The following is a 15,743-nucleotide window of genomic DNA, read 5'->3' on the forward strand; positions in this document are numbered from 1 at the left end:
TGGTACTAGAAGCATGGCTCTAGAACATAGAAACTGCCAACTGAATAAGCTCTTTTCACTCCCTTTTTTATTTAAGGGGCATAAGATATGCCTCAAGCTCAAATCTACTGTTATTCCCGGGCCTAAGCCCTTCCTGGGCTGTCTCCCGAATGGCACTCCAACTCCTGGGCACAGCCTCAGTGCCCCTCAGCGGGGCCTGGCTCTGAGCCGGCCACGCCCGCCCCCTTCTCGCCACGCAGACCCCGCAGTTCCCAACACGTTTTCGCGCCTCTCCACCCTGCGTGCTGCGGTTTCCCTCTGGCCGGCATGTGAGACACACCCTGCCCCACCCATCCACTACCCCGCCCCAACGGAGAGCCTAAAAAAATTCTTCTAAAATCACCTCAAAGATAACCTCTTTCTGGAATCCTCGCCTTTCTTTCGCTGTCAGTGTAACTTAGACAGAAAGAGGCCTATATGATAACTACTGAAAGGGGTTGGTTCTGTCTATTAGATAAATCCGTTCTTGGAAATACATGTCTAGAAGGATGCCGATCGGAACGATTTCCCTTGTCTACACACAAAGCCTAAAGCCATCGGATCCTACAAGCTCCATTGCTCTCTTTACTCCGTCAGCTAGGGTGGAGGGAGTCAATGGGGAAAAAAAAGGGCATCTGAATACTTTCAACAATAAAGATAAACTTAATTTCAAAAAAGAAGTTCATAGGAGATAACCTTTTCGAATAGTTACATAATCATTTTAATATAGGAATTTCATAAAATTATTTTTTTCTGACATGAAACAGTTTGATGATAGCAGGGTGTTTGGACAATAATCATCTTTCAGCACTTTCAAATATTCACATTTAAATGAAGCACGTGTTGGATAAAGGTACAGTAAACACATTTACATTAATCAGTTTATGTTTGTTATTTGTGTTCGGTTTCACGGGTGGCGCTCTGCTTTTGAGGAAGCGCGCTGCCTTTCGACTGAAGCAGCGGGAAGCTCCGTGAACAGGTCTAGGCGGGCTGAAGGTTTCGCAGAACTGGAAGGTGGTTTTCATGCTTTCCGGGGACCCATACAAGGTGGCTGAGGGCACTGGCCTGGGGCCTCTTCAGCTCTGAAGCACCTGCTCTCCGAGTGTCTAAGAGGCTCCTTTGTCTGGCACAATTGGCTGTTAGGCTGGAACTGGCTGCGGCCCCAGAGTGACACCTCGCTTTTCACCAGCCTGGGCTTCGCAGGCCCAGGCGTAAAAGGAGTGCTAACAGGCCACTTACTTCCCTCCTGCTCCCCTGTGCACTCACGCTCCTTTTCTGTGAGGCTAGGCTCTGAAAAAGCCTTCGCTGGTACAAATGGCTCTACTTGGGTACACAGAAGAGAATGTCCTAAAAGCCTTTCCCTGCGAACTGGAGAGACTGGGAAAGCTAGACATCCAAGGAACTGCACCAGGAGGCAGGTGCGGGACGGGCTCTGCGAGAAAACGGGGCCCAGACGGCAGCGGCCTGCAGATTCCCCGGTGCCGAACCCCTCGGTATAATCTGTTCAAGGGAGTGCATGGGAAATCTAAACAAAATTGGCATGATTTTTTCCCCTTGGGATAAAAACTATTTTTTGAAATAAGAGATGTTTACCTTTCTCAAGAAACGTGAATAAAAATCAGAGTTAGTGCTTTCTTGAGCACTAAACCACCAGGTTCCCGAGGCATAGAGCTCTGGAGTAATCGCCCAAGTCAGAGTTCTCCACACACTGAATTCAGCAACTTTCGCAGTTCTAGTGAACTGTACACTGTTTGGTCTGAAGGCGAACATGGGAGAACAGAACCGTGAAAACAGAGACTCCTACTGTACTCAGGGTCGTGTCACTTTGCAGTCTGAATATTTCTGCCTAGGATCCAGCTCTGTCCCTCCCGCTCTGACCATTCCCTACTCTGCATGTGAGAACCGATCCAGGGCCCAGCCCAGGGGAGTCATGGTCAAGAAGCAGCTCTCCCCACAGCCATCAGGGCAACGCGTGAATGGGACAGACGCGGGCCAGCTTTCCTCCGTGCCCCTCCCTCAGCGCAGTTTAATGTGCGTGTGTTGTGCATGTTCAGTTGGTTTGCACCCCATGGGTGGGGTGAAGACAGAGGACAAATGAGCAGTTTCCAATACAGATGGGCTTTCTCTGAATCTCGTAAGTGATGTCCAACTTCATGCTTTGGGATATTCTAAGAAAGACAAGGCCACAGCCCTGGAGCCTGACCAACAGCAGGTGACCACCGTAGAGCACTATGTGACCCGTGCTACCAAGGGGGCTTGCGGGATGGGCACTAGGTCTTGGTGAGACAGACAGAAAATTTCCTGAGTGTCGCAGGGCTGCCTCACGTGGCTCAAAGACTGTGTAAAACCTACATCTTTGAAACAAGGGTAACTGCCTCATATCTCTAGTTAGGGAATTGAAGTTAATGCATCAGCACTCAGTGCATTCCTAAATCAAACCCAAGACAAGAAGTTATTTTAAATACATGTTTTTACATGTGTGGCATAGACCTCAGCCACTGAGAGTAAATTACACACACAGTGGCAAAGTGTTTTGGCGTGCTAATCCCCAAATAATTTTATCTTTTCCAGTGGTCTATTGGTTACCTTTTTCAGTATCGAAGGCTGGATATTGTGACAGCATTCCCTGAGAGCAAAAAGGCCCCCTTGGAAGCAGTAGAAAACACACAATATTGACAATAATTAATGTTATATTTGTTTGGATGTGTGTATGCAAAAAAATATAATTAAGAAACCCAATATGACACCCTAAAAATGGTATGAAGCACTTACAGAGCACTCATTGTATCCGAATGAAGGAATGCTCCCATCGTAATTTAGTGGAATTATTAAAAGAAAATACGTTCACAAGAGTTTAAAATTTTCTCACAAAAATAGCTCAGTCACATCTCAATACAGCCAAATTTCAACTTTGTATAAGTGTTTTCTGAACGAATAGAGAGCATAAGGATAGGCAATGAGCATTATAGTCAGTGCTGTTCCAAGTAGTCCGACACTTACTTGCATAAGAATTGGGTGTGTTTTAAAAATTCAGATTCCTGGATCCTACCCCTGCCTACTGAATCAAATGTCTGCAAATAGGACACTGCCATCTGCATTACATAAGCTTCTTAGTTTATTTTTGTGCACATTAAACTTTGAGGACTTCTGGGTTATGTATTATTGTGTAAAAGGTAAAATCAGGTAACAGAACTTAAGTATCATGCCCATTTATTTTCCTTTTCTCCATTTCAGAGTAAGACATCTTTCCTGAGTCTTTTTAACCACTTGACTCTCCCAAACCACCGCCAAATTCATCAGACAGCCTGTAAAAACCTCTTACTTCAATTCCAGACAATTTAATAGATGAAAATGGCCTTGAGTCTAATAGAATGACTGTGACCTATAATTTTCTCTGATTCTTTTCTTATGTGTTTATCTAGTTCTAATTACATTGAGTTACATCCTAAGCCATCAAAACAAAGCACATGTGATTGTCTGTCCTGCCATGAACTCTTAGAATTCATTTTCTGGATAGTCACCTGAGCAGTGCAATTAATCCAACGTTATTTGTGAAACATGAAACAATTAGGTTAATAAACTACAAAAAAAAGTAAACTTGGTGAAGAAGAAAATTGAATAAAATCCCTGGACCTTTGCAGATAAACCCACAGGGGAACTTAATAGGCCCTTTTATATATTTTAGAAAGATAAGTGCAGATTGGTCCCAAATTATCAGTCATATTCAAACCACTAAGATGCCATTTACAATTTAATAATTTTAAATACCATCATTTTGTAACTGATGATCATTTAGGTTCAAGGCAAAGCTGCTGTTCTCTTTGAATTCTTTGGATGAAAAAATGTCAAGTAAATGGATGGTACAACCAGGAAGGACAATGTGTTTTCAAGCGTATTTAAACACCCAGCATCCATTTACGTGAAAGCAAACAACCCATAACTTACACACTAAATACTCTCTACCTTTACCTATGCAACCAAAAGAGATTTTTCCAGAAAGTAAATCTAGTTCCCGTTGTTTGTCCTATGAAAATATGGTTTGGGAGTATAGTTGGCACATAGTTTAAAAAATGCCCATCTTTTATCATTTCCCAATTTGCTTAATTAAAAAGGACCACTTATTTGATAGATTACTAGATGGATAATCTGATTGTCCAGAAGCTCAGAGCCAACCTCACAGTTCAAAGAGTTCAAGGGTCTCGAAGCAACATGCAAGATATCAGCCTTGGGTCTCCCAACACCTTAGTCCCTGGGACACTTTTGGGGGCATGGATTGTATGTCTTCAAAGTAAGAGGCTCCCCCAGTGACTTATCACCTGGTCTTTGGAGTGTAGTATAGATGGATCCAGCAGTCAAACATTTTTTGACAAGGAGGTATTTCTGTAGGAGGAAACATCAAAACTTCTACTACAGGAGAGCCTCCCATCAATCACAATCTACAATTTTGTTTTGAAGAGAAGTGTTGCTTGTGATGATCTCACCTGGACGATGAGGGGGGGAAAAAGACCATTAACTTTTCCATGGATAAGAAAATATTACATAATATTATATTAAAATATTACATTAAAATATTACATAATATCACATTAAAATACATAAATATTTTCTGTAAAATATTTTTGTCTGCTCTTGAAAAAAAATCTCATACTGTTTGAATTAGAGCTTCAGCTCAACCTGCCCCCTCTTTTATAAAAGTACAGATGCCGTTGGGCAAGCTGCTCAGCATAACCTGCTAGATACAATTTTTTTGTATTTCCAATGTGAATCTAGCTCTGTATCACTGAATAAAAATAATAATAATAACTCATGTTATAGACTTTAGAACTTGTCTGCTCTGAGTAGGTCTTAGGAATGAATGAGTCAATAGATGATTAAGCTCCCCAGGCCAGAATTGCAGCTTACTGAATACTAACTAAGCTCAAGAGCTTGATCAGAGAGGGATCCAGTTAATGAGAAGATTTTTGGGTCTTTACATAAGAACTATGTCCAATCTGTTCCCAATCTAACAAAGAACAAGCAACAATGAAATCTAAAATGGAATCAAGAGTTTCATTGTCTAAGGTCACACAGCTAGACCGCTAGCAGGAGAACTCAGAATAAAGTACAGATTCCAGGAATAATATCTCAGTAATTCAGTGTTATTATTTTTAATTAAACGAGCTAATATTTCCGACTTCACACTAATTGTACTTACACTGCATGTATTATCAGTGTTTTAAACTGTGTGACTTATTCCCCTAAGCCTTTTTAAGAGTTTTAATGTTGAATGATACTTTAAATTATAAACCATTGTACTAGGTCTTTGTACACAACGGGAGAATCAATGAATAGTATCCCCTCTACTAATATTATACTTGGGATAATGCGAACCAGAACTGTGCGTCTAAATAGTTCATGATATTAACACATAGTTTCATGGCTCCTTTATGGTGACATTGTACCTTCAGACTTTTCATTTCTGACTTTTGACTGGTCATGCCCTACAATACACGAGATGCAAACACTCTGCTGTGTAATTACAAAAATAAAAATAAAAAATTAAGAGTTGAGACAACTATTCCGATAACTGGAAAAAACTTCAAAGCTAAGAAAAAAGGATTTCCTCCTAAATTATTCTTAATTTTATCTCTAAGGATCCTATTTTCTACTTAATTGGAAAAAGTCTCCACGTCATTAAAGATTCCACCTTTTCATTGTTTGCCCCTCACAGCTTCTAGGAGCTGCCACCACCATTACTTGGCTTGTGGCCGCATCTCTGGAATCTCTCCCTCTGGGGTCACATTGCCTGTCCCTCTTCTGCGGGTGTCAAATCTCCCTCTACCTCTCTGTTATATGGCACTTGTGGTTGCATTTAGATCCCACCTGGATAACCTGGGATAATCTCCCCATGTTGAAATCCTTAATCACATCCTTTTTGCCGTATAAAGTAGCATCCACAGATCCCAGGGATGAGACTATGTTTGGGTGGCCATTGTTTACCCACCACAGCCTGTGAGACAGAAGGGGCTAAATACCTAGCCCCTCACACAACATAGTCTGTCTCTACCTTGTCCCCCCCAACCCTTATCACCTAGGGAGACCTAGAAATGAAGAAAGGGTGACGCAATCACTATGTCATCCCCCAACTCTCAGCTTCTCCAACATCAGAATAAAGATGGGAGACTAAGAAACTAGAAAGGCAGTTTATAATTTGATATAATTCATGAACGGATGGTATAAAAAGCATGTATACAGGGTGTCCCCCAAAATGTATGCTACACACTTTAAAAGCTGATAGCTCAGTGTTGAACATGAAGTGTATTTTAGTAAACGCTGCTTTTATAAATTCAGTGTGTGTATACATTTTTTCAGGCACCCTATATTTAGTCCGTATCATATCTACTGTTGTTTAACTAAGTAATATATGAAGTATCTTTTTTGAGTTTTGGGCTGTTTACATAAAACAATATTTGCTTTTGGAATGTGAAACCTTAGCAAAGTGTTGGCATAAAATTCCTCATCTCTGATAAAATGGCTGCAATACATTAAAATGAGGACTCACCTCTTTCAGTAACTGGGAGGGGGGAAAAAATCTCTTCCCTAATTTAGAGGATGATGACTTCTGTAATTAGTTCATGGAAGCATTAACACATTTCTCTCTCATTATGATATTTACATATCTGAAGAAACAAATGGTCCATTAGCAAACCCATAATGTCAAACTGGTCTGTGATTCAGCATCTCTGAATAGTCTGACGGCCCCAATTTCAATGTACTCAGAAACGTGCCTTGTTACACTGATACCTGACCACGCTATATTCTGGTTTCAAATTCTTCTGCAGCAAAGAAGATAAACCCTAGAGGAAGAGAGCAACACTTACCATCACCACTACCATTAATCATTTACTTAGGCTAGGCACTCTGCTAAATTCTTAACAGATCATTTTATTTAATTCTTCCAAGGACTTAGGACAAAGTAACGTATTATGAACCAGCTGGCCCCCTTCACTGGACAGCTAGGCCTTAGAGATTTATAAGGTTAAAGTCTAATAAATCTTCGTCATGAAAATTTCAAGAGGCCACATACATTTTCTACATCTGAATAAATATATTGAAAGTAGCTTTAGAACTTTTAAAAATCAATTTACTTCTATGTATTTCATGTGCCTCAACTTCAAGTCTAAACAGCACGGGCAGAAATATGTCCAGGTATGAAATGGCACAGTCTTTACGTAGTGCTCAAAGTAGGCACGCTGACAACTCTAAATGCAATTTTAGAGATCTAAAATAAAAAATCATCATTAAAACTGAATGTGAGAGAAGGAATTTTTAAAAAATTTGTCTTAACATTGTGACTATTACAGGATCCTACTAATACCTGAAAAGCTCACATAGATTCAAATTTCAACAACCCCTCAAAAGAACAAGAGAACACCAGTGGTCTTCTGTTGGAAAACAAATAAAAAGGTAGGAAAAACTAAGATTGGAGTGAGCAGATGATCAGTTGATACTGGGGCCATGTCTTCATAGGCATCATGGTCTCACTATGCCTTGGACTCCAACCATTCGAGTGGTCGGATCTGTCAGTCCCTCAGTCTGTCTCCAGCAAACTGCTCGCCGAGAGTGACCTGAAGGGCACCTGGGGACTGTTAAAAACAAGACAACAGGCCCCAAATGAAGTCACTTATGCTAAGCCCATCACCAAACTGAGACTTCATTACTTTCTTGGCTCTCTCAGAAATGGAATCTTAAACCAATTAGGAATTCTGTAGGATAAGTGACTGGGTTTCTTCAACAAATGGCAAGAAAGAGGGAGGGGAAACTTACAGATTAAAGAGATTGATACACACCAGGCAAGTTCATTGTGTGGATCTTCTTTAGATCCCAACGCAAACCAACCAACTGTAAAGCAAACACAAGAGCTGAGGAAATGTGAACACTAACCAGACCCTTGATCACATTAACATCATTATGTATTTTAGGTGTACTAATAGTATTGTGTTTTTATTTTTAAAATAACTCTTATGTTTTAGGAATACAGTGGTGCCTCGGTTTTCGAATGTCTCCTTTGGTGAATATTTCGGTTCTGGAACACGCCTGGGAAGTGGAACAGCCCGGGACTCCCGCTGAGGCCCAGCTGTCGGCTGTGGACCCCCCGGTTTTCAAACGTTTCAGAGCCCGAGCGGGCTCCCGGAATGGGTCACGTTCAAAAACCGAGGTGCCACTGTATGTGCTGGCAGATTTATCGATGAAATAGTGTGGTACCTAGAGTTTGCTTTATAATAACTCGGGGGTGGGAAGCAGGAGTGCTGGGGATTAGATGCAACAGGCTGACCAAACGATGGGAACTGTGAAGCTGGGCCATGGGCGGGTGGGAGTTCATAAGATTATTCCTTCTTTTGTGATGTTTGAAAATTCCATGCAGAAAAGTACTTAAAAATCTCTACTGTAATTCAAATTAAACTAAAAAGTTTTATAGAGAAAATTAAATAATTGAAAGTCTTTATATAAAGTACAATAGAGTTTTTAGAATCTACACATCTGAATAACATTTAAAGAAATTTAGAAATTGAACATGAAGCTAAATTACGTTCTTGTCTAAGCTAAGATGCTATTTATTAAAAACCTAAATTGTGAACATAAAGGAAAATATTTGAGAAATTTTGGTTCATCTTGATTATATATTTTTAATGAGAATATAAAAGACAATAGCAATGTAAACATGCCATAAGCCAACATACGCCACTTCAAACAAGCAACGTATCTATATGAGGGGTTTCCAATCTATATTATGAGACATGGCCAGAGTGGTGCAAGAAATTCTTGAATTTTCTTTCATTTTTCGGGTAAATTTGTTATATAGCATTGTAAGTATTATGCTAATTAAATCTGCTCTACAGGCTAAAACAGATGCTGAGAACTAAAGAAACTCTTCCAGTAATATCATCTCAGCAAAGTATCAGCAATAATAGCCAACAATTATGGAACAGGGCAAATATGAGGCCCTCTGCTGAGCACATTACCTTGGCAGACTGGAAACATTACTCTATTCCCTCTCAGCTTGAGAAGCCTGCAGGCCAGAGGGGTGAAGTAATGTACCTGGTCCCAAACCCGTTTGGGTTCTGGCATTTTGACTCCAGATCCTGTTCTTCGGTCATCCTTATGATAGAAATTTCCTTGGCTTAGTTGAACTCACTTTATAAAATATCCAAAAATCTGAAATTGCATAGTTCTCCAAAGTAATACATTGTCTCATAGTGTAAACGAATTTTTATTTTGGCACGGTATGCTTTTTATTACTGCTTTACTCTCATCCGCCAGCAGAGGGAGGATACTCCTCGCCTATAACTGAGTCCAAATCCCAAAAGAACTTCAGAGAATGATGGAATTAAACAGGATTTTAAGTCCTGTGATTTTATAACTTAAGAATCTGAGGTTGCAGAGGTGAAGTGAGTTCATAGCAGTTACGCAGATGGCTAATGGTGGGGCCAGATGCACAATTCCGATCTCTGGCTTCCAGCTTGGGGCTAACACTCACTACCACCAAGGCCGGTGTTTTTCATGAATGTCTTCTTTCCTTTCTGGCCCATTAGGCGGACAAATGCCGTGCTCCAGAGAGCCACGCTCAGTGTCCTGTGAGTGCAGCTGAGGCAGTTCTCAAAGGAGGTCTTTCCTGTTCCGCTCTAGCGTGTTCTGCACATACAATGATCAGTGAGACAGCGCTGGGAAATTTGTTAGGAGCAGATATTGCTGTTTACCTACCAGTATGCGCTACACCTTTCCTACATTTGCAAAGTGCTCTTAGAACAATGTTTGCATTTCTGCTTAAATGTGCAAAGTGAAGGAAAATGATTGTAAAACCATTTCAGATCACCCAGCTAATGTTTAATAGTAAAATGAGCAGGAAGACATTCATTTCAATTGTGCACTTTATTTTATATTTAGACTTTTTTTTTAAAAGCCATGTAAGACAATTTTATAAAGTTTCTCTATAAAATTTTAAATATATTAAATGGATCCAGCTCACCTCATTAGCTTTGTAATAGAGTTTGAAATCATGGAGCATGAGGCCTCCAACTTTGTTCTTCTTTCTGAAGGTTGTTTTGGCTCCATGCTGGGTATTGTAGTCCAGATTTCTCTTAGAGAGGTTTGGTAGTTATTAGGTGTTGCCTCAAATATGAGTGAATTTTACTTAAATTCTCATTCTACTAATTATTCCATAGACATGGTCTTTTGGTCAGAAAGACCAAGGGAAGGAAGGGGAGCATTGAACTATAAGCCTGCATTACTTCTGAGTTCCTGGAATCCAACAACTCCTCATGGCACTGATAATAGCTACGTAATAAAAAACAATATCTAGTTCTCAGAGTGAGTAGAGTTGGACCAAGTTGGGAATCTTCAAGGTTATTTTTGCCCTTTAGCTTGAGGCCTAAGCTAGACTTACCTGAGCGCTTGATTCAGGGTGCTAGCCTGGCCTCCTTTTGCCAAAGACATTTACCTTTTCATGATGTGAACAGAAAAGAAAAACACTTATCTAGGCCAATTCTGTAATTTCTTTATTCTGCATTAATGCCTTCATCCTCGGGTCTCTTGGTTGTTAGCGCTTTTCTTTCTTAAGAATGGCACTGGGAGTGAAACCACCTCTGGCCTCTTTCCAGAGAAGATGCTATAGATACACAAATCTACCCACATCCCTGGCAGAAATCACTAGCACATCACAGCTCCCTTTCCTGCTGAGGCTGGATGTAGTCTCATGATCTTTCTCAACATAGCACTGCAGGCAGCCACGGCCAGGAAGGGAGTCATGACACTCAAGATAAGACCCATTTATCATTCCTGCCTGTTAAAGAGAACCAGATCTGGACACTAGTTAGAGCAATACAGACGGATTTTACTTAGAAACTATTGCAATAGGAAAAGAGATCTTAATATAAAGAACGGAGCTCAATTCTGAATATAAGTGGGAATTTATAACCAAAGAGCAGAATGAGCAAGCAGGTCAGCGGGTGAAAAATTACTAAGTGTAGATATCAGGAGTAGGAGCTTCTTTCTAAACCAGCATAACAGGCTCCGTTAGCAGGCCACGGTGACCAGATCAGATATCGAGACTCGAATTTGATCAGATGTCAAGCCTTGGAGATTCTCTGTAAACTGACATAACAGGATTCTTACTAAAACTGGTCTCCCCAAGAAGGGGCATGGCTCCCGAGCTCAAGGCCAAGGTCCAGTTGAGGAGGGCTCAGAAGAGCCAACTAAAGTTGGGTCATGGAGGTCTTTGCCAAGCCCTGTATACTTTCATAGTTGAGGGCATACAGTGTCCCCTCATTCAGCTAGGAAACTGTAAATAACTCTAAAGCAATCCATCTGTAGTTCCAAGTAGACAAAGCCATATGCACAAATAGTTCCTTTTGACACCAGAAGATTCTGGGCTCAAGGCTCAAATAGGTCTATATATTTTTAAAAACTGAGTCATATAGTTCAATTTCAACTTTTCCTGAAACTATAAAAACAAAATTGAACAAGCATTTTATAACTTGTTCAAGAAGGCAAAGATGTCAGTTTGCTGAAAACATAGTCACATTGAATTACTTTTATTTGCCAAACAAATTTAAACTTTGTAAGAGTCACACCAAGACAAGCTTTTTCTGTTGCTCTTTCTGTTAGTTGAATCCTGTTTTGAAAGTGGGCTGTCAGGTACCAAGCTGGAGGTTTAGATTACTGATAACTTATTTTTCTGCTTACGTGTGGGATTATGGGTGTTATATAATAATAATAATAATAATGATGATGATGATGATGATGATGTTTTCCTTTTCTGTGAAATCGAGCCCAGAGAAGCAAAGCTAATGATTTGGCAGGAAGGCTTTTTGAATGTACACTTTTGCTAGAACTCTTTTCACATTCAGATTTTAATGGAATAGGCCACGCTTTCATATTCAGCCATCAACTCTGGGTTTTATCACAATAGTTATGCAAATTAAGATTTTCTTTTATGAGCTCCTAGAAGAGCACAGATTAAATATGCAGCTACTTGACAATTCTCCAGGCCATCTTTTCCTGGCTTCCCTTTTCCTAAATCTTGACTCCAGATTCTGACTCAGGAGGCCTGGCATGCAGGCTGGAGACTTGGTGCCCACCAGGCAGCCCAAGTGGTTCTATAATTACAGCTGTTTGGGACTCACTACACCAGGCAAGTCATCAGTTTTGGGGTTTCAAAGGACAAAACTAAAACACGTTAGTACCCAGCCTGATGTCCTTTTATTCAAGGGAAATCAATCCATGGGAGTGGAGTGTCTCACAAGCACAGTTCCCCAAGGATTGGGGGCACACGCTGATCTTACAGCGTTAGAAGCAGCAGCGTGGAGACAGCAGGACTGGTCAGGGTGGCACGTCTGACCTTATTTAGGAAGTTCAAGGGGTAAGGAAATGAGAATAGAGCCCAGCGTTGGCTTGGCCTTTGGGGGTTGGCTGACGGATCCACTGTGTGTCCAGTCCAGGGAACATTTACAGAAACCCGGGGGTTCTGTTTGCTGCCATGGCACCCTGGGCAGAAGCAGCTATGTCTCTGGCCTAGAAATTTTTTCCACAAGGGGTTAAAAGATTCAGAAAATGAAACCAAGAATTTTAGGAGAGCAGAAAAGTGGGCAGATGTGGTAGTGACCCTTACGGTTAGAGTAAGGCACTGAGCAGCTGCCGTTTCCTCCGCTGTTCCCCAGCCCGTGACATACTGCTCCTCCCTTAGGATTGACGAAGAAAGGCGAGGGCTTGGGGTGGGGCTTGGGGGGGGACAGGAGGGGACAGCAGAGACATTGCAAGCAGCCCCACGGCCCCCTGAGTAGCTCTTCCTTCCCAGCTGAGTTGAGCCCAGATACCTACCAAGACACAGGGAGGCTCAGAAGGCCGCGTAAGAATACACCCCTGTGCACACGTCTACATCTTGTAGAAGCCCAAGCAGCACCCTGCCATGAGATATTTTAACCATTCTTGTTATCACTCTTGTGCCTCCCCACAGGGCCTTTACTAACAGCAGGGATTCCAGAAACAATCTCACCTCCGAACAGAAAAGGCATCCAGCCAGCAAGGACATTTCCAAAAAGACTCCCGGAGCAGAGCCGGGGGGAAGTGATTGTGTTAGGAGCAGGGAAGAGAAAAAGGAGTCAACAGGAGATGGCAACTTGGGAGGCAGTGAATTGTCTTAAAATCTGGTCCTCTCTGCAGATTTGTCTCCCAATATCTGGAGGCTGAGACACCCCAACATCGTCTTCACTGCCTCTGCTTCCCACAGTGGTTCCCATGGCTCCCCTGCCAGCTCTCCGGCCCCCTGCACCCCAGGAAGCATCTCAGAAAGTGATTTGCATTTGGAGTTAAAATATCAGTGCTACCCTGTCTGAAACAGCCTGTTCGAGAGGAGGCTAAGGAAAGAGGGTGGCGGGACTGTGGCCGCATCTGGAGCGGAACGCCTCGAGGTCAGGGCGAGGGGATTATGGGCCCGTTAGGACGGCCTTTCTGTGTTGCTCGTGAGAACCGCAGGCTGCTCTGTGTAGACTGACATTATTCCTTAAGGCTCCAGGACTCACACGGCTGCTTACTTGCTGCAACGCCACCTAGACATAAGTCACCAGGGGGCCAGCTTTATCCTGGCACAAGCAGTCCCACATCCAACCCCCAGCTCTGAAGATCGACGGCCACCTTCACATGCGGGGTGAGTAGCATGGCCGGCAGGTAGCCCATCACAGAGGCCCTTTGGTCCAACGTACCCCACAGTGGGAACAGGCCTCCAGACCCTGCCCCAGGGCTGGGCTTGCTATCAACCTGGTAAAATGGAGCAAGGGCATGGCAAGCACTGAGGCAGCCTGGGACCTACATGCAAAGTGGAAATGGCCAGGAGGGCAGGAAAGCAGAGGCTACCACAACCTCTAGGTAAAAGCCAGAAGTCAGGAGTCCTTTCATTTTCAACCAATGTTCAACTCTAACTAGGAATGCAGAGCTCAGGAATATACTAATCTTGCACCCCTCCCCAATTTCAAATAAGTAGTGTAGAATTATACACCTGAAACCTGTATAGTTTTATTAACCAAAGTCACTATAATAAATTCAATTAAAAAATAAATAAGATAAATGATACACACACAGTGTCCCAAAAAATGTATACATACTTTAACAGCTGAAAGCTCAGTTTTGAAAATGAAATATTTTTTAATACACACCATCTTTATAATTATTTGAAGTGTGTGTATACATTTTGGGGAACACCCTCTATATGAGGGAAACCAGTAAGTTTTTCAGGACATTTAGCGATTGGGGGAGGGGATGTCTGACCACAAAGAAAGCAAATGAGACACTATGTGTTGTTTTTTTTGCCAAAAGTACAAACAAACTTCCCATAACTCAGAGGAAAGAGAAGCTCGGTTTTCACCACTGCTTCCCTGCAGGACAGTTTGTTTCAGCTGGATCGAGTGAAAAGAACATGGGGCCCAGAATTGACTGGACAAGAGCAGGGCAACCAGGACAGAAAGCGCGTCCTCAGGATTCACGGGCAGCCTGTGACAGCGTACCCAGGAGGGCACCCGGCCTTCTCCGCGGGTGGCTAGGAGACCGCCCACTCTTAAAAGTCACTTCTTATTTTCAGCACAGACAAGATTTGAAGAGAAAATCTTTTTTGAAAGGCAAAGCACTGCTACAAGGGTGAAGAAAAGCTTCCACTGCAGAGTGCTGTGGAAACATGCAGGACATGTCCTTCGGGTTTGGATGCCCCCCCCATTAACAGGGCTGCTCCCCGCACGTGCTGGTGAGCCCCACTTTTCTCTCCGCCAAAAGCAAGTGAAGCTGAGATCAGCTGGCAGAACCTTGGGACAGGGCAGGGAGTGCTGCGCCCCTGGGCTGAGCGTGTCCTTCTCAGAAATAGTGCTAGGTGGGTGCTGGGAGTGATGAATGGGACTGTGAGTTTTGTTTAAATAGTTTCATATTAGAACTTGTGCTTTTTAAGTGTTAGTCTGTTGCAGCCAATATAATAATATGTATTTTTAATACCACATATTTATTTGAAAGGAAGAGAACAAGTCCCAGAAGCCCATCCAAACTCAGCTCAGTTGCAGGAGAAGGCCTGAGGTAAACAGCAAAGGTGACCAGAAATTCTCAAATAAACAGACTCCCAGGCTGCGAACCATCACCCAACCCAAGGATGGCATCACCCAAAACAAGGGACACAAAATGAAAGCGCTAATTTAGACACAAAGGTAACAGGACAGGTAGAAGCAAACTTCAGAACAAGAATATGTCAGACACCATGAGAATATAACATGCATTAAAAAAGCCAGTTCTACGTTGAAAGTCAGGTTGCCAAAATATAAAATCTTGTTTCAGCTTATTGATGTGGAGAACTTGGAAAAACATGGCTCCCACACTTACATCAAGAAAAAAGCTGAGCCGACTGCAAATGAATGACACAAGTTTTACATACACAAAGTTGTGGCCTCACAGTGTTGGGGAGCCAGAGGCCCAGAGCCCAGAGGTGGGCTCCCTAAGCTTCCCCAAGCTGCAGTCCCCCAGGAGGGTGCTCAGCCATGACCAGGCCTGGTGAGTGAGGTCTGGAAAGGTCCCTGCCACCGGGATTTTCAAAGCTCTTCCCAGGAGACCCTGCAGTATTGCAGGTTTAAGGCACTAGCAAGATCATTGTCCACAGTGAGTAGGCAAAGCCACTGTAGGAAGGAAAATCGTATACAAAACACATTCAAGAGGAAACACAC

Source organism: Miniopterus natalensis, chromosome 2 (genome assembly GCF_054644295.1).
Source record: "Miniopterus natalensis isolate mMinNat1 chromosome 2, mMinNat1.hap1, whole genome shotgun sequence".
Lineage (NCBI taxonomy): Eukaryota > Metazoa > Chordata > Mammalia > Chiroptera > Miniopteridae > Miniopterus > Miniopterus natalensis.